Source organism: Anastrepha obliqua, chromosome 1 (assembly GCF_027943255.1).
Source record: "Anastrepha obliqua isolate idAnaObli1 chromosome 1, idAnaObli1_1.0, whole genome shotgun sequence".
NCBI lineage: Eukaryota > Metazoa > Arthropoda > Insecta > Diptera > Tephritidae > Anastrepha > Anastrepha obliqua.
The window spans coordinates 166,163,644-166,182,619 of NC_072892.1; the positions used below are offsets into that span (position 1 = coordinate 166,163,644).

Below are 18,976 nucleotides of genomic sequence, written 5' to 3' on the forward strand. Positions count from 1 at the left end.
TATTTATGTAATTTGTTATTTGTCGCCGTCACAGTTTATTTGCGTAAGGCAGCGAATTGTGCGCTTTTTATTATCATCTTGCATGGTTGCTTGTCAAAATGACATTTGAACGGCGTTACGGTGGCGTGGCTGCAAGCATCACTACACGCTCGAGATAATTCCAGATGTATTTATGTGTGTGTGGATGTATGTATGTGTGTGTGGATGTATGTATGTGTGTATGTGTTCATATATATTCCCCCACACATTTATTTACAATTGCGCGCATAAGTTAACAAGTGAACGTGCCACAGTGTGGCGCCACAAAGCACATACATATGTACACATTATGAAGACATCGAAGCAGTCGAAATGAAGGCAGTCAGAGTCACACTTACAGTCACTGCTGTAGCCACAGCCCAAGCCACAATCACAACCACAACCGCAGCTACGACCGCCAACAGCATTACCACACTCATTTTTATTGCGGTCAATTTTAAATTTTTAACTTTTCCCGTCACACGCATTTTAATTTCATGTCGTTATTTTTCATTTATGCACACACCACTTAAATACCGACGCATACGCAGGTCCATCTGTGTGTGTGAATGTGCATGCTTTTATTCATATTTTCCCTTTATTATGCAAGGATATCGTGGAAATGCTTGTTGAGGATTTTTTTACGCAAACTCATAATTTTCCGTAATTGAAAGCAAATGCAATTTGAATAATGAATATTTTCTCGTATTCCTTTATTCATATTTTCCCTTCATTTCTTTGCAGTTACTCGAACTTCGCTGTGTCTTTGGTAAGTGAAATTCTGCGCGAGCAAATTATAAGCATTTTGTGGCAAAAGTGGAATAGCATTAAGTTTGTGAGGAAGAAACAAAATTTTCTTTTAATCTAAATGAGAAAATTATAAAAACAAAAAAAAAAGTCGCATAAAAAATTGGTGTTCCTAAAATTGTAATAGCATCGTTGAAAAGTTGCCTACTTCATTAGAAAAATTACGCGATTACCCCAGTTTACTCAAAAAAAAAAAAAAAAAAAAAAAACAAGAAGCATAACTTTTACGTCTACGGCAAGTACCTTTCATGGTGGTCGCCGCCTTCCTTCCGTCGCTCGATACGCTTTTCAGCACAAATGCTTGCTGGCATTTTGTATGTAAATTCATTGCTTATCGCATTATGCACACCCATTGACTCACATTCGATTTTCGATTTTGTTTATGGTCATTCGATGTAATGGCTTCGTCAAGTGTGTAGCCGATATCAGAATTTGATTTGCGCATTTAGTTTATGGCTGGTGGTAATTTCAGTAGCAGAAAGCACATAAATACATATATGTACATGTATATTATATACATATGTTTATATATATATATATATATATATATATATATATGTGTTTATAGATGTACTCACTTACGCATGCATACCGCCCTCATGCATACCAGGCCCCATGCACACACATTTCTTTACATACAAAAATACGGAATAGTCTTGTCGGCAACATCAGAGCATCTATGCGTGCAAGCGCAAGTATATAACGGGTATTTGTTTTAGGAGTATAGAACTTTGCTAGATACACTTGCGAAATTAGCTAACTCCTAATTTTATTGAAACTTCATTCTTTTCGGTAATATAGTAGATAGTAACTTCCTTAAATATATCAGGTTAGTCCATAAGTTCGTGCGTTTTTTAAAGTTGGTTTTAAAATTTATAAAAAAGATTTTTAAAGTATTTTTTAATCAATAGTATCTGTATTTTCCTTCATTATATTCAATGTCTTCCCAACGTTTAGGTAAATTTTTAACTCCCTGCTCAAAAAATTTGTTGTCCTTAGAGCCAAAATACGCTTCGATATCCCTTTTTATAGCTTCTTTTGAGGAGTAGTTATTGTTACTGAAATGGGATAGAAGGCCACGAAAAAGGTGATAATCAGAAGGTGCAATATCCAGAGAGTATGGTGGATGCGGCATTAGCTCCCATCCCACCTAGTTCAGCTTGCCTAATGTTTGCCTTGCGGTATGAGGTTTTGCGTTGTCGTGGTGAAACAAAAGTTTGCGTCTATTCACTAAAGACGGTCGATTTTTGTCAAGTGCCTCATTCAGGTTTGATAGCTGATGGGAATATTAATCAACAGTTACCGTCTGGTTTGGTTCCAGAAGTTCATAATAAACAATACCGGCCATATCCCATCAAATAGGCAGGAGAACTTCTTGAGGTCAAGGCCATCTTTAGGGGTCGGTTCTGGTGTTTCATCTTTATCTAACCATTGGTATTTGCGAACAGGATTGTTGTAAAGGACCCATTTTTCATCACCAGTAACGATACGGTTCAAAAAACTTTCATTTTCAAGAACACACCAAATCTCTCTGCTGAAGGTTGGCGACGGAAAGTCTATGCGGAACCCATTTTCCCAGCTTTGAAACTTTTCTCAACTGAACCAGGTGCCTGTGAACTGTTCCATGCGATGAATCTAACCTCTGAGCTATCATATCGACTGTCAAATTTGGCTCAGCTTCCACGAGTTTGAGGAGTCGGAGTCGGAGATAAAGACTTCAGGACGACCAGCGCGCGCGGCATCCTCCACGTCGCAGTTACCACTTCGGAATTTTGAAAACCACTTTTGCACAGTCCTTTCACTCACGGTATCCTCTCCGTGAACAGTGTTTATTTCTGCGGCAGCAGCTGTTGCATTTTTACCACTTTTATAAAAAAAAAACAAAACGTTCAAAGATTCCATTTTATTTTTAAACAACGGGTGCTTCTATCCGCGATTAAAATCACATGATGAATGCACTTGTTGAATACATCAAAGAAAATATATAATAATATAAATAGGTCCGTTGTATTCCGCGAATAACTTTTTGTATGCAAAAATTGTACAAAAGTGAAATCATGGGTAAAATACGCACGAACTTATGGACTGGCCTGATACATACCTGCGAAATTAGCTTACTCGGAATTTTATTGAAACTTCTATTTGGTAATAGCACTGTGCTACAAAAAAAAAAACGAAATACACCTGACAAATTACACACTGTAGGTTGTTTATATGGTCGAATAATGCATAAAAATATTTTTGTTATATTTGTTGTACCCTCCAATTTTTATTCATTTATAAAAAACCGTTTTTTCAGACTTTGCGCGGTAATCTACGGATATCTCAGTCATTTTTTCACCGCTTTTCAATATTTTATATGTTTTGAAAATGATATTGTCAGACCTTTCAAATGACGTACAACAAGTAATTATTCAAACTAGTTAGTTGTGATTTTTATTTGATTAAACCTGGATAAAGTGCTTTTTTATCCTTTTTTTAACTTTAACAATTTTTTATTGCATAATTTTACAACAAAATTAAAGATGTTTTTTAATATTCTTTGAGTGCATTTATTAACGAAGAAATTAATGTATTACTTTCAATAATCGGACAAAAATTGCGTAAACTACGCTAGTTTTTCGTTAATAGAAAATATGGGCCATCATGTGTATTGCAGTGTGTACAATGTATTGGACATACATTTTTTGTCAACTTTGAAAATTGGGATGAAGTTGTTCTGACTTGGAGTAAAAAGAACAATCATACTGTTTTTTATATAAATTTTTTTGTTGATTTTACATACCTAACTTTTTCTAAAAATGTTTACCCGACCTTCGTCGTTTTAAAGAAGAATCGCTCGTCTCGCGTTTGAGCGACCAACATATGTATTTTGTTTTTTCCGAAGAAACGTTTTTCAATTTACGCAATTTCTTGTTATTGAAAATAGTCCGCTCAGAGTTTTTCCCATTTTTATTTTGAAATCATTTTCTACAAGATTCCATTGTTTTAATCGTGATGCCAAAACCTCAGCATGTCTGTATGAGAGTTCTAGATCACGTACTAAATCGTTCATATCTGAATTCGAAACAAAATGCCGCTCTTTTGATTCTAACGCAGCTGTGATAAAAGGTTCATCACTATGTGAACTATTAGATGAACTGTTATCACCGCTTCTTGAATCATCTACTTTTTTTACTTCAGTTAGCTGGTTTTCATTTTCTCTTAAAGATGGTTTCGTAGCAGTTAGCACTTCGGGATACTTTATACTGTTTGTTTTGAAGCGCTGACCTTGGAGGTTGGTTTGGTAAAAGTAGCAGTCTTCTGGTGTGTGAATGACTTGATGATGCCAAACCATTGGGCTCGAAAATGGCAAACGATCTTGAAAACACTGACTAGATTTCCACTTCTTTAGTGATATGGAGCACGTGGAACATATATATTCTGGTTCATATCAGCGACTTTCACTATAATTGCGCTCAAAGTGAAGATTGTATGCTTCAACCACAATAGTATTTGTTTTTAATTCACGGCGATGTTGTTTATCAACAAATAAACCGCAAACGTAGCAGAAATTATTGCGTTTGTCACACATCTTTAACTAACTTATAAACAATTTTAACAAAAAAACACACTTGAGAAAAACGCGATTTTGGAAGAAGGAGATAAAAAGGCACTGCCAACCAAAGACTGGTCTAAAAGCTGTTTCAGACTAAGGTGCGTTTCATAACTATAGGACACATAACATGAATATTTAATCTTTACTCCAAAAATATGTAGGTACTCTGTAAAAATAAATGAATATATGGAATAATACCGTTATTCTTCTTAGTATCAATAAACAACAACTTTTCATCGTGGTGTTTTTGTGTTTGTTTGTACCGTTACTTTGACCACGAGTCAGAGCAGCTCGTTACTACTTTTGCCGTTTCATAACTATAGAACGCATTAGGAATTGAAGCTTTAAAGTGCATTTATGTCTTCGCTGAGTACAACTTTTAATTTAAATCGTTTTTTAAGTAAATAAATATCAATATGCCACGCGGTTCAAAACTTACCGAATTAGAGAGAGATAAAATTACTGCGTGGGAGGAGGAGGGTCTCTGCGCCTCAGAAATTGCGCGAAAATTATGTCGCAAAATTATGTATAATCATTAAAGACAAAAACTATGGTTCCACAAATGGATAGATATTCAAGGCATTTTTCTATTTACGGAAAACTAGCGTAGTTTACGCAATTTTTGTCCGATTATTGAAAGTAATACATTAATTTCTTCGTTAATAAATGCACTCAAAGAATATTAAAAAACATCTTTAATTTTGTTGTAAAATTGTGCAACAAAAAATTGTTAAAGTTAAAAAAGGATAAAAAAAGCACTTTCTCCAGGTTTAATCAAATAAAAATCACAACTAACTAGTTTGAATAATTACTTGTTGTACATCATTTGAAAGGTCTGACAATATCATTTTCAAAACATATAAAATATTGAAAATCATTCTAAACCTAACTCAGTTTAAGCTTATTTCTTCTTTCCCTTTTAACAAAGGCTACTTTTTTTCTACCTCTAATGTCTCTTATGATTAGTTCTTACATTAATATGAATATCATATTCATCAAAAAGTTCCCGGAATCTATTCAGAAAATTAAAATAGAAGTTCATACCTCAAAAGTGATATTATCGCCTTCAAAGTACTTTCCACCAACGGTAACGCGCTCTTATGCCAGCCTTTGATCCAGGTCTGGAAACATTTCTGAAGCTCTAGTTTCGGTATAACCATCAGAGCCGTCTTCAATTTTTCCACTACTTCCGCAAGGGCCATAACATGGGAATTCAATGTTGGCTGTTGGATTGGACAGTATCCGTTTCGTTCATGGTCAAAAATTCACCGAGTATGATGGAACTGTGGGACGGTACGAGCTCAAGGCACAAAATCCACGAGTTGTTTTCCCATAAATATATTATTTTGGCGATTTGCGAGTTGCTTTTCGTAAGGGTAATACTTCGTAATAATCCTTAATAACTGTCTAACCTTCTAAATTAGTGGTATGCCAAAATGGTGCCAAAATTTAAGAAAAAAAATTTTTGATCAAAAATTAGTTGCTAAAGATTTAATAAAATTAATTAAATTAAATCAAAAATTACAAAAAACTTTTAAATATAGTATCATTGGGCAAAAATTATACTTCTAGCAATATATAAAATAATTTCGGCCAAAATATGAAAATTATGTAGTTCACCTTCTTGCTTTAAGATCAACGATAACGATGCATGAGCGCAATATAAATATAGCAAAATTGAGTTTAAGAAATTTTACAATACGAGTAATGCTGGCAAGCGAGCTGAAATTAATGACCTTGATTGAAAAATAAATCCTGGCTTACGGTGTCTGAAATACCAAGCGATTAAGGTCACTATCGTAAATGACTTTATTTGTACCATTCTTAAATTCGTTTATTCGTAATCTAAAATACACATTTTTAAAACATAAAAATATAATCACTGGCCTTCAATCACATGACCCCGATCGGCTTGAAGATAATGTTCTCGGGTCTTGACGATAATGCTACACTGAATTTAAAAATTTTCATTATTTCTATAGCGACGATTTAGAAGAAAATTTTAAGAAAGTTGGAATGGAATTATATATTGGCATAGAATAATTAGCAATATGAAGTGCGAGAAAAGGCGAAAAAATGGCTTTTAATGCCATGGAAATGTGCCAAAAAGCTATGCTGCCGAATAAGAATAATTTATTAGCTATTCCAGTAACTTTCCTCACAGCAATCTGTAAGAATCGAAGATCATTTTCATTACTTCGCCGACTCAAAATATATTTTGTAAAAAGTATGATGTCACAGTAAGATTGAACGGTCTATATCTAAAGAGACGGGGTAAGGAATTTTAGAAAACTTTGTTGTTTAAGTATTAATTGGTTAATAATTAATGAACAAAATTGGTGTAATTAGAAGGGAATCCGTTTTTTTTTGTTAATTTTTTTCATGCAAAAAATATCTGTTCTTTAGGTTAGAAGCGGCCTTCTGCTATTGACTATCTGGTCATCATGATCATAATCCGTGGAGCTCGCCAGATCTTCTTTTAGCTTGTATAATAACTTATGGATGTGCTCTACCTTTTTCGAGCTAAAAACATGTATATAAACGCGCAAGAAATATAGTCTAATGAGTGGTACCTTCAGAAATGTGAAAAATCCATCTGCCACGGCAGCATGCACGTCAGTTTGGATGTGCAAAATTTGTGGTTAAATGGAAATAGTTCTACAAATGAAACCTCAACAAGACATTCAAATTAATATGATACTTTCACAATTAAATCAAAAACATTAATTAGTATTTGGGACGATTGGAGGGCCTGTTCCATTCGGAACAAAAGGAATTGAAGATGATTTGCACTGTGATTTGGATGTAATTTGGTTTTTTTTTTTTATTTTTGTTTTTAATAATATTGAACAAGCTTCTTAGTTTCTTTTTTGTGCATGTATGTAGTTGTGTACCTTACTTAACGTCTGTGTCTATTTTTAAGGCATTTCACGTTTTTTAAATAAAGTATTGTGAGAGAGCCAATAAATATTTACTTATTTCAGTTATTTATACTTATAAAAGGATTTTATACCAAACTCCTCACATCCCGTCAAGGGAAGAGTGAACGGAGGGCTACACTTGGGGGCAGGGCCTGGTGAACTTGTTCACGGATGGATCGAAGCTGGAAGGAAAGGTTGGCGGAGGAGCTTTTTGCGAGGGGCTTTTTGCGAGACTCAAATTCAGGTTACCGGACTACTGCAGTGTGTTTCAGGCAGAGGTAGCCGCAATCAAGAAGGCAGCTGATTGGCTGCTCACATGCGTACTAACAGTCAGGAAAGTAAATATTTACTCCGACAGCCAAGCGGCAATAAGGGCCCTCGGGTCTATGACGGTGCATCCGGAATTGGTCAAGGAATGCTTGACTTGCTCACTTTCGACTGCGTCCGAATTCTTTGACATCAGCTTCATCTGGGTTCCCGGTCACAGCGACATTGTGGGAAGCTGTGAGGCGGATGAGCTGGCCAGAAAAGGGACATGTGAGGTGATTTCCCCGCGAAGGGAGAGAATTGGGATCCCCCTGACTACCTGCGGTCTGCTTCTGGAAAGATGGGCATCGCACCAACTCAGCGAGCGCTGGCAAGTACACAAACGTGTAAGGTCGCGAAATCCTTCTGGCCACGTGTGGACCGGAGGCGCTCGGACGAGCTTCTGAGGCTGACAAAATATCAGCTCTCTAATCTCGTGGGTTCTCTCACAGGACAAAATGCGCGAGGAATGCATGCTGTGAGACTTGGAATCACCTCGAGCCCTTTTTGCGAATCATCTCAGCACCTTCTCCTTAGCTGCCCTGCTCTGGCGGGGCTAAGATCTAGGCATCTTGGCTCCTACTTCTTTGCCACGCCTGCTGATACAGCTGACGCTGACATTAAAAATCTGATGAATTTCATCAGCAGCACAAAGCGTTTGACGCAAACATAGTCATCGTTCGTAATCCGCACGCTCCTAACTATCCCATCATCATCTCTCCCCGCCCTCTCCCTGCATCCCATCGGTCTTTCCCTTTCACCTCACCTCCTTCACAATGGTATCGCAAAGGACGAATCTTTCTTCGTCCAAGTGTGCTCACTCCCTGGGTAACTATACCAACCTAACCTACCCTAACCTAAATTGTGCGGAATGAAACAATTGCGATGGAGTTTTCGGTGACTACTGATTTTGAGCGGCCCGTATGTTCATTGTCATGCACGGCCTCACAACCCTCTCTGAAACGAGTAAACCACTCATGAACTCTGGTACGAAATAGATAATCATCGCCATAAACTTTTTTCATCAATTCAAATGTTTCTGTAAACGTTTTACCGATTTCAAAACAAAATTTGATATTAGCTCTTTGTTAGAAACTCAGTCAGCCAGGGATATAACTTCCAACGCATTAACTTATTGAAAGGATGGTGCCATTAAAAACCTCTTCATGACGCCAGTCTTGTTTATTTTGGACTTCACCTTGTAAATGGCTGATGACGTGATTGAGTGCTCAAGTTAAGTTAATGCCTAATATACTGAAAAACTAGCTCCCATTAACGTCTTGAAATAAAAAAAAAACTGAACTAGCTCAATGGTCTTTACTCGTATAACATGCAGCAGAGGTACCTGTAAAAATATGGTGTGTAGTTTTGTAGCATGGAGTTATTATTATTATTTACGCCATTAAATTTGTCACACAAAGAATTTGCAAGCTTCTTTAACCTTTCCTTAACCTTAAAAATACCCCCAAAACACCCGTTACCCATATGGGTAGATCGTAACTGCTCACTCTCGCACACTTCAGTGAATCTTTAGAGAGGTACAAACATACGCACCAAATACATACATACATACACACGTACATGTAACTGCACAAGGATTATCTTAGTAGTTTAATCAATGCTTCTGTTGAGGTCTGAGTGGCAATTTAACTTAATTAATGCTCATATTCTGCCGTATCGAACGCGATACCTGTGTTAGCTACGTAAAATATGCGTGTCAATTTCAATTCAACAGGCGGTGTTATTGCATAATTAGGGCTCAAGCTGAAAGTCATACCTTTAATATACATTTGCTGAGATGTAAAAGACTTTACGGTGACTTAACAAGAATTAATCACCTGAGAAAATAGTATTGCGTTAATTCCGAATTATATATAGTAAGAGGACCGGAAGATAATGTAATTTTTTACAGTAAAATCAAATAAATAAATTTTTTAATAGTTTCTTCTTAGCCAGTGATGTAGTGACCCTCGTTGGTAACAAAATTTTGCCATTTAGTGTGCACATTATTAATGCTGGATCGACAAAAATCAATAAGTTTGTTTTTTTCAATAAAATATCTGGAGATGCCATTTTTCATATCAACCAAATTTTAGAATTTTTTATTTATTAAGAAGTGGGCGCATTTTCGGTTTTTTTTTCAGATACCCAAACTTTGAACAATGCCCTAACTAGTCCACAGACGTTCATTTCAAATGTGGAAAACAAATCCTAAAAGCAAAGCGATTCCCAAACTTCAGGTGTTGTAGATAGAAACCCAAAGTAAAAAAAATATAGAAAAGACCACCTAATTATTCAGTTTAAATTACACTCTTCAACTAAAAAGAAATTCGTTCCGATATTGAATTCTGGAACAGAAAAAATGTTCCTGTACCGATTGATTCGAACCTGCTATTTGAAAGTCTATAAAGGAGAGCATTTTTGTGGAACTTTTAACCCTCTAACGCTTCAATAGATGGATCTGTTTCGAGTATTTTGCAAAAAGGGTCTAAAATCCTCACAGAAAGGCGATGTAGCGAGTTAAAATGTACGACAAAAATACTTGTCATAAAATTATACCATAAGTCCTTGAATACATCAAAACTCAGAATTCTACTTAAACGCCAAAATAAATCAATAATGTCTGGATAATCTCTTAATTAATCAAATTAATGGTAAATAAATTTGTTATACTTCGGCTATTGCTCATTAATCATTAAACTTACACGTTTTCGGTATATTTATAAAAATAAAGAAAAAAAAAGTTGTTGACTAAAATTTGAGGCGGGAAGCAAAGCCATAAAGAACTTTTGATTCAATCATATCGTCCATTCATCTAGCCCAGATTTATTAACTAAGTTAATACCTTGCGTAAATTGCCAAAGAAGATTGAAACAATGAAGCCTCACAAGCTGTGGACTTTCTGTGTTTGTTGTTGCTCTATATTTTTGTCACTTAACGAAGAGGTTTAATACCAAGCGATAACGTTGGGCATTCTACAGTAGCCAGTTTTTTTTTAGAACCTTATTATTTAATGAATTTAAATGCAAATCTGAGAAATCAAGCAAAGAAAATTTTCGGCTGAAGCTGACAAAAATATGTCTACGAAGTTTAGATGAAATCAGTTAAGCGGTCCCAAACTTGATTTTTTATTGCATAGCAAGATCCAAGTATGGATTCTGATAAATATTGCCTCTTTTACGCTCCCCATCATCATTTTATCGGCTCACCTGCTAATTAAGGTATTTGTCTCGCAGGACTCGCTCTATGCACATGCCAATAAGTTGCCGATTTTCTGCATTTTCTACCATTTTTTCGATGATATTGTCTGCTTTTAAGAGACCTATCCTGCCTTCGACAGCTTTGCGATCTGATTTCCACCTTTCACATTTGGAAAATGTGTGATCTGCATCGTTAGTAGGTGCATCTCCATAGATTCATTCTATGGTTTCCGTTTTCCCAATTTTGTTTAGATAGTTGCGAAAATACCCATGTACAATTCTCTGAACTCTCTGTCATACCATTTATCTATGTTTGGCTTAATTTTCGTCGCCCAAGTGTCTTTCGTCTCCGACTGAAACGCTCTTGCCATATTTGTAGTGTGTGTGCTCTAACTCACTGTTTTGCGCTATCAGTACGGACGTATGTGCAGTCCACTATGGCATTTGTCGTGCCTTTTTGAAGAATCCATAGTTCTCTACGTTCTCTCACTATAAGATCTATAGGTATCGTACCGCTGCTGCGTCTGATACTATGCGATACGCTAAAGCAGCACGGAGGGCAGCATGTCTTTTGGTTTTGATAAGAATTTTGTGGAGACATTCAGCTTTAAGTATGTCGGCCCATACTTCACATCCGTATAAAAATTAGTCAGCAGGTAGTTAGGGAAATCTAAACATTCTTCGAAATGCATTGGGTAGGCAGTTTTTATATATATTGGGTTGTTCGGAAAGTAATTTCGTTGTTTTGTGGAGAAAATTAAAGACTGGCCTTGCAAGTGGTCATAAACAGTTGAATAAATTTAACTCCCCACCGATCTCACGTGTTGTTATTCGCCAGTTTGCAGCAACTAACGCCTCTATTGTGCCTTTATCAGCTTCAACCGGCCTACCCGAACGTGGTGTGCACCTTCGACATCAAAATTGCCGGATCGAAATTTTTCAAACCCGTTCTGGCACTGATACTGTCAAAACGTCTTCTCCATACACATCAGTTCATTTCTTTCTGGCTTGAACAGCATTTTTACCTTTTCTATAGTATATTAAAAAAGGAAAATATGAAGAAATTGAAATTCTCTGTCGGGAAAAAACGAAATTACTTTCCGAACAACCCAATAATAGGCGCCTATAGTCTTGACTGAGCTTCTCCCCTTCAATTAGTAGCGTTCGTCCGTGATGGTGTTCTATACATGGAGAAACGTATAGTTTTATGCTGACTTCGAAAGATGATTGGTTTTATGGGAAGTTCTCTAATACCACAAATGCACTCAAAGGTTCACTATAGCTAAGCGTTCGGTATTTTCTGTAAATTCAGTTTTATGAAATATCAACATGACGTGTTGCCCATACCAGCCACGAAAAAAATATGCAGAAGAGACTAAACGAGAAGCTTAATATTACCTTATGAATTTAGCGTACGTTAGTGAACCTAAAGACTCGATATATCTTGTTCTGTTACCTACTTAGTTACCGAAATTGTTGCTGACTTCTCTAAATAATAATATTAAAGTTGATATTTAGTAGTTTGTCACCTGCCACTTTCATTCTATTTTTCTTATTTCTATATGAATATCCGACGATAGTTTGGAAAATGGTTGAACAGCTTTAGCCATTTTTATCCTTCTCCATCATTCCGTCCAATTATGAACCGTTCTTGGAAAAAAATCTCCATTTCTGCTTTGAGTTGATGTGGTTAAAGCAGACTCCACTCAGAGCCGCTGTAGGTGCATAGTGATGCGTTTAATTAGAGACAATCGGCATTTTTAAAGATGTTTCAGTAAACAGGAACTATGTTAGATATATTGTTTTGTTTCTGGTGGGTGAGTTAGGGTTGAAAATGCCTTCGCACTTACAGCGACCGTCGTCTACTGCGTCGAGTAGTCTGGCGATCAAAGCAATCCGTCCTTTCTTTCTGGGGAGACACCCTTCCAGGGACTACTTTCTGCATTACTTCGGGAGAACCCAAAGCGGTATCCATAAAAGGCTAGTTATATTAACCCTCATCTGAGTCCACCATATTTGTAGCCAGCAGCCTCGCATTGTTACTCTATGTCGAGGTCTGCCTTTTTCTTTCGTAGTACGTCCTCGATGTATCTCTTTACCATGTTCCAGCTGCCCTCGCAATCGAGAATTTTGCTGGTTATGTTGTTCAGCGTGATGTCGCCAATCTGCTTCCTCAGAACATCTCTTTCCGTGAGCTATCTCTCACAACTAAAAAAACGTGTTCGACGTCATCGCTCGGCGCTTCGCAGTATTTGCACATTGTCCATGTGGTATAGGTATCTCCAGAAGTATCCGTGCCCCGAGAGGAACTGAATTAAAAAGTAATTTACTTCCCCGAAGTTCCTTGAGTTTCACCGTCCATCAACTACTCGATTCAGTATCGCCTAGGCTTTGCCACCTCAGCATGGTTTGACATCTCTGTTCCGCTGTGCTAGTTATGACGTGTTTCTTCTTGGAGTCCTACGCAACCATTCGTTCTCGGGGGTCGAGAACTCGAGGTCGACAGGTAGTTCCCCGCTGATCACAAAGACTGCAGCTACAGAGAGAATGCGGTGGACTGAGGCATCTCATGCAACTATGCAATACTTAAGTTGTAAATGCTACCTATCGGAGAGCAATTGTTTGCAATCTGACTGCTAGCCTTCACCAGGGAAATCCCCCAGAGAGCAACCACATGAAATTTCATAATTTAATTTAAACATTTAATTTTAGTTCAAAGTTATTTGCTGTTGTAGCTTTTCTTTGCAGTTGGTTCTTTTACCGCCATTAATTCACCCTCGGGAAAAATCTTCATATAAACCCCTTTAGGTTTTGACCAACGTAAATACGTAAAAGTTTCCAGTGCAACATTTCTCTTTAAAGCATTAAAATATAGTTAATTATTTCTTGTTGGTTGACAATCATCGATATCTCAGCGCATCTGAAGGAAACTAATTAAGCAGCTTGGCGGACGTCGCACAATGCAAGGCTTTGGGTTTCCGTTTCCAACACTAACAACAACATCATTACAGTTCATATTGTATTGAGCTCAGTTATCGCTGCTGCTAGTTGGCGTAGTGCTTAATGCCGCCAGCATTTGAGCTTTCACAAATACATACAATACACAGACGCAGCTAAGACAACTTGGGAATAGAGGCTGGCTGACATCATCATGCTTTAGCGAATTTGAGCTCAAGCTAAGATTTGCAGAGAAGGAAGTGAAATGGCAAGGTGAAATGCGATAAGTAACGGAGTGCATTTTGTATCAGAAATATTATCTGGAAAGAAGAAGCAAAGCATAAGTAGTGCGTATGTGTAGGTGAATAAGCAGAAGGCGGAAGGACGAGTTGGCAAAATGAAGCAAGCAATCGCAATATTTGTGCTGCAGATTACCGACTTGCAAGCCTTTAAAATCCTCCCCATCTCTTAAATCCATTAAATGGAAAACTTTATGTTGCTGCCTTAGGCACTCGTCGACACATTGACGCTGAGACCAAGAAGATTTCAATGATTTTGCTGAGTATGCCAAGGCGGTATTTACAAGTAATACGATTGCAACAACAATCCCACTGTGGCAAGGCCAGTTGCAGACAATGTCTTACAATATATAATGAAAGGAAATGAAATGAAATCACTTCGTTTTTGGTTGCAGTAAAATATTTTTTATTTTTATTATATTAAAAAAAAAAAATTAACTATGAAAAATTTTTCAAACTTTTTTTCTTATAATTTTTTATTTTTATTTTATTTCTATTTTTTATAATTTTTTATTTTTATTTGTATGCAAGTGTGTAAGTATTGCATCCAGCAACAACTACAGCTATTGAGAAAAATTAATGATTGCTGTCTCTTACTAAAAATGGCGAAATTTTTTTGTTGTTGTTGTACATAATTTTACTTTATTGCTGCTAAGAAGAAAAATGAATTAATTAGGGGAATATTCGTTGGTTATTTCTCGGAAAATTCAAAAAAAGTGTCAGCATGTTTTTTGTCAAAAAAATATATAATAAAATTCGAGTTTTTTTCTTAAAACTGATTTTGCAATGAATATTTCGTTATTAAGTTTAAGAATAGTATTAAACAAATTTCTGTAATATTAGCCATATGTTAACATTGTGTCGAGAATTGAATGAACATTACAGTGCCCGTTCGCGGGGTATTTACAAAGGTTCTTTCAAAAGACGAGCCTAGATGTTGTTTTAAAATATTTAAAAAAATATTATTTAAAAATTAATCATAGATGCTTTCCATTTCAATTCAACTGGGCTACTCGGGTCATGTTCTTCGATTTCGATGTAACTTAAATATGTTGCTCTCTGGTCAAAATAATGAGACACGTATTTTTTTGTTCGCCCGAAAAAAATTTTTTTCAAGAGTTATCGGCAATTTTGTTTTTTGCCTCAAACTCGATTTTTTTTAATTATATAAGAAAAAAATTTTTTGAAATGCCCATAACTTAGTCAAAAATGAACCGATTTTAATAATTCTGGGTTCAAAATGATCGTAATTACTTACAAAAGCGACTTCATGTAGAAACAATTGCAAAAAAGTAGTTGAAAATTTTTTATTTAGTAAAAAAGAAAAAAAATTTAAATTTTTTCAAAATTCAATATTTCAAAAAGTGCATTTTTTTTTTTTTTATAACTTTTTCCAAATCAAAAAAACATCTCAAACTTTAATTGAGCTGCATGCCTAGTAGCTAAAATGCGTTGTTTTTGAGTAATGAATTTTTAAGTAAACACCCTGTTTCGCACTTTTTGTTTTTTGCAAAATAAAAAATTTTCAACTACTTTTTTGCAACTATTTCTACATGAAATCGCTCGTGTAAGTAATAACGATCATTTTGAACCCAAAATTATTAAAATCGGGTCATTTTTGACTAAGTTATGAGTATTTCAAAAAATTTTTTTCTTATATAATTAAAAAAAATCGAGTTTGAGGCAAAAAACAAAATTGCCGATAACTCTTGAAAAAAATTTTTTTCGGGCGAACAAAAAAATACGTGTCTCATTATTTTGACCAGAGAGCAACATATTTAAGTTACATCGAAATCGAAGAACATGACCCGAGTAGCCCGGTTGAATTGAAATGGAAAGCATCCATATTATTTAAATAAAATTTAAATTCTTTCCGGTATGACTAATTTCAGGGTCTTTAGGTGCCGCCTCTGTGGCTTCAGCACGTTGAAAGGGCCCACGGTATTATATGACAGGAGTTCGAGTAGACCTAGGACCGATCTTATAGTATCATCCCACCTCACTGTGACGAGTCTTGAACAATTCTGTTGCCAGGACCTGGTAGCTGCTGAGGTGTGTTATAAGGGTAGAAGCGGATGGCTGAGATTTATGATTGTATCTGCTTATTTTCCTTACGATGCCCTGGAAGGACCACCACCTGGGAAGGCCATCCGTGAGCGGCGTACTCTGGGCCTCGTTCTCCGCTGCGTTGTTAATGCCCAGCATACAATCTGGGGCAGCAGCAAATACAATGAGCGGGGCACTCGGCTGTTCGAGTTTATCGCTTCCTTTTGCCTAAACATACACAACAAAGGCAGACAGCCTACGTTTGTTACTGTTAGAAAGCAGGTGGTAATTGATCTCACCTTACAAAATTCAAAATTTGGGTGGTCAATCAGGAATTGGAGAGTCCTTGCCGAAGAATCGAGCTCGGATCACAGGTATATTGGGTTTCAGTGTGGCGAGGAGGCACAAATGCCATTGTCCTTCAGAAACCACACTTCCACTTGACGTGGAGCCATCAAGACTTCCGAAAGAACAGGGGATTGAGGTGGCAGTTGAGAAACTCAGCGCTGCTTTAGTTGAATGTTTTGAGCCAGTCTGTTCAATTCGACTTCTCTTTGATCGGACTCCCGTGCTGAGGACTGGGAGCGATACCGACATGTTCAGAGGAACTACAAGAAGCTCATTCGTGAGTCGAAAAGGGCGTCTTTTAGGGAATTATGCGGCGGGAATTCTGCGACTAAGCTGGGTTCACTTAGGAAATCTGATGACCCTTCACGAAGAAGCAAAGTGAGACATTCACCGGCAACAACCCTAAGTGAAAGAGGCTGCTGACAGAGCTCCTACACCTCCTCGGCGTGGCAGGTACTTTGCCAGATCTGTGGTGCGTGAAGCCGCCATTTGATTTGCCATCGAAGTTTTGGCGGCTACAAGTCCCCCGGACCAGGTGGCAGATATCCTGCCATGCTGAAGGAAGGCGCAGAGTCCGTGGCAGCAGCCTTGAAGAAAATCATCTCTGCATGTGTGGCACTGGCCTATATACCACGCTCTTGGAGGATGGTGAGGGTCACCAAAGTTTTAGACCTATCAGCATGACCTCTTTCATGTTGAAAAGTCTCGGACGGCCAGTGGAGTTGCATAAGCTGAAGATACACCCACTCTCTCCATTTAAGCATGCCTATCAAAGCGGAAAATCCTGCAAGACGGCACTGCAAAACCTTGTTGGTAGGATAAAGAGGCCACCGACAGCAGGGCTTCTTTGTGGATATAGAGGGGGCTTTTGATAATGCCACCTTCGACAGTAGGTGCAACTCTGCCAGTAGACATGGTATAGACCGGGTGCTGGTGAATTGGATTCGTTCAATGCCAAATAATCGTCACGGTAAGGGCGGAGGAGGATCTGCTAGTGTTGTCCGGAGTTAATAGAGGTTGCCCCAAAAGCGGTGTGCTGTCTCCATTGCTCTGGTACATGGTGATCGATCCTCTACTCACCACCTTAAATGCTGGAGTCTACACACAAGCATATGCGGACGACGTTGCCTGTTTGTTAATGGGTTTATGAACATCTGTAGAAAAGTGCAGAAAACTCGGATATGATTGACACTTAGTGCTGTCCGAATGGGCTATCAGCAAATCCCGCCAAGACTGGTATTGTCCTCTTTACCAGAAAGAGAAAGCTTGATGGACTCGTTCTGCCTAAGCTAGAAGGAGTCATAATTCAGCTATGCAAAGAAACCAAATATCTTGGAGTAATCCTCGATAGTAAACTTCTTTGGAAGTTACACGTTGAAACAAAGACATCCAAAGCACTGACAGCTTTCTGGCAGTGCAAAGGTGTCTTTGCGAAAACGTGGGGTCTTTAGCAAGGTCCTATGGATCTACACGGCTATGATAACACCTTTTATCACCTATGCATCAGTGGTCTGGGTGAGTAGGCTCTCTCTCGTGAGAGTCAGGAGGACCTTATCGAGACTACAACGCACAGTGGTCATCTGTTGCACCGGAGCTTTTCCGACTACTTCAGGCCTGGCATTAAATGCTCTGATTGGTCTACCACCAGTTGATGATTCCATCCAAAAAGAGGCCTTGAAGGCCATGTGCAGGCTGAAACACAATGGAAACTGGTACGGCCCCTGTCCGGCATTGAGAAACAGGGAAGGCATGGACTTCGATCAACGATTCTCTCCCCTTGTTTCCATGCCGTCCAGAGTCGTACTTGAAAAGAGATGAAGTGTGATGCTGCCAGAGGCTCATTTGTGGTCAAACACTGCAAATTAACCCGGCAAATACTATTTTCGCATTTTCACGGATGACTTCAATACCAAGCACGGTTGCGGCTCTGGTGCCTGCATGGAATCCAGCGGCACAAAACCACACTTTGCTCTTAGAATGCATGCACCAGTGTTTCAAGCGGAGGTGTATGCAGTTCAAGAAGCGATGAACTTTGTTGTGGAAAACAGATGGAGAGGCAGATCTATATGTGTCTGCAGCGACTGCAAAGCTGGGCCACTTTCTGTAGGAAAATCACATGGAAAAGGTAGGCATCTGAGACAGCGCACTCTGCCCAGATTGTGAAGATTAGGATGAAACAACAGACCACTTTCTGTGCGTCTGCCCAGCCTTCACTCGAATCAGTTTGAGGTCTTTGGCACTGATGTGTTAAGAAGCGACCATCTTGGCTCCTTGGCACCACAAGATCTACTCAAATTTCTTTGAAGGTCGGGTAGATATAAAGAAAATTAAAAGGGAATCCAAGTGTAGTACAATGGACTTAATTAATGTCTGACAGCTGCACTTGCTTCTAAACGCGGCTCTTAACAATTAATTCTGAAAAAAATGGCATCATTTAAATGTTCATCTTTGCCGGTTATAAATCCGGGTCGTTCCAGTAACGTAAAATCAACTGTT

At 37.8% G+C, this 18,976-nt stretch overlaps 1 long non-coding RNA gene across 1 annotated transcript in view; it reads left to right on the forward strand.

Annotated features, from left to right (window-relative positions):
- LOC129240214 (uncharacterized) overlaps window positions 1-18,976 on the forward strand; it is a 194,810-nt gene that overhangs the window by 124,111 nt on the left and 51,723 nt on the right. Inside the window, exon 3 of the long non-coding RNA XR_008582038.1 lies at window positions 763-787. This is a non-coding gene — a long non-coding RNA (uncharacterized LOC129240214). The remainder of the gene's footprint in view (window positions 1-762; window positions 788-18,976) is intronic.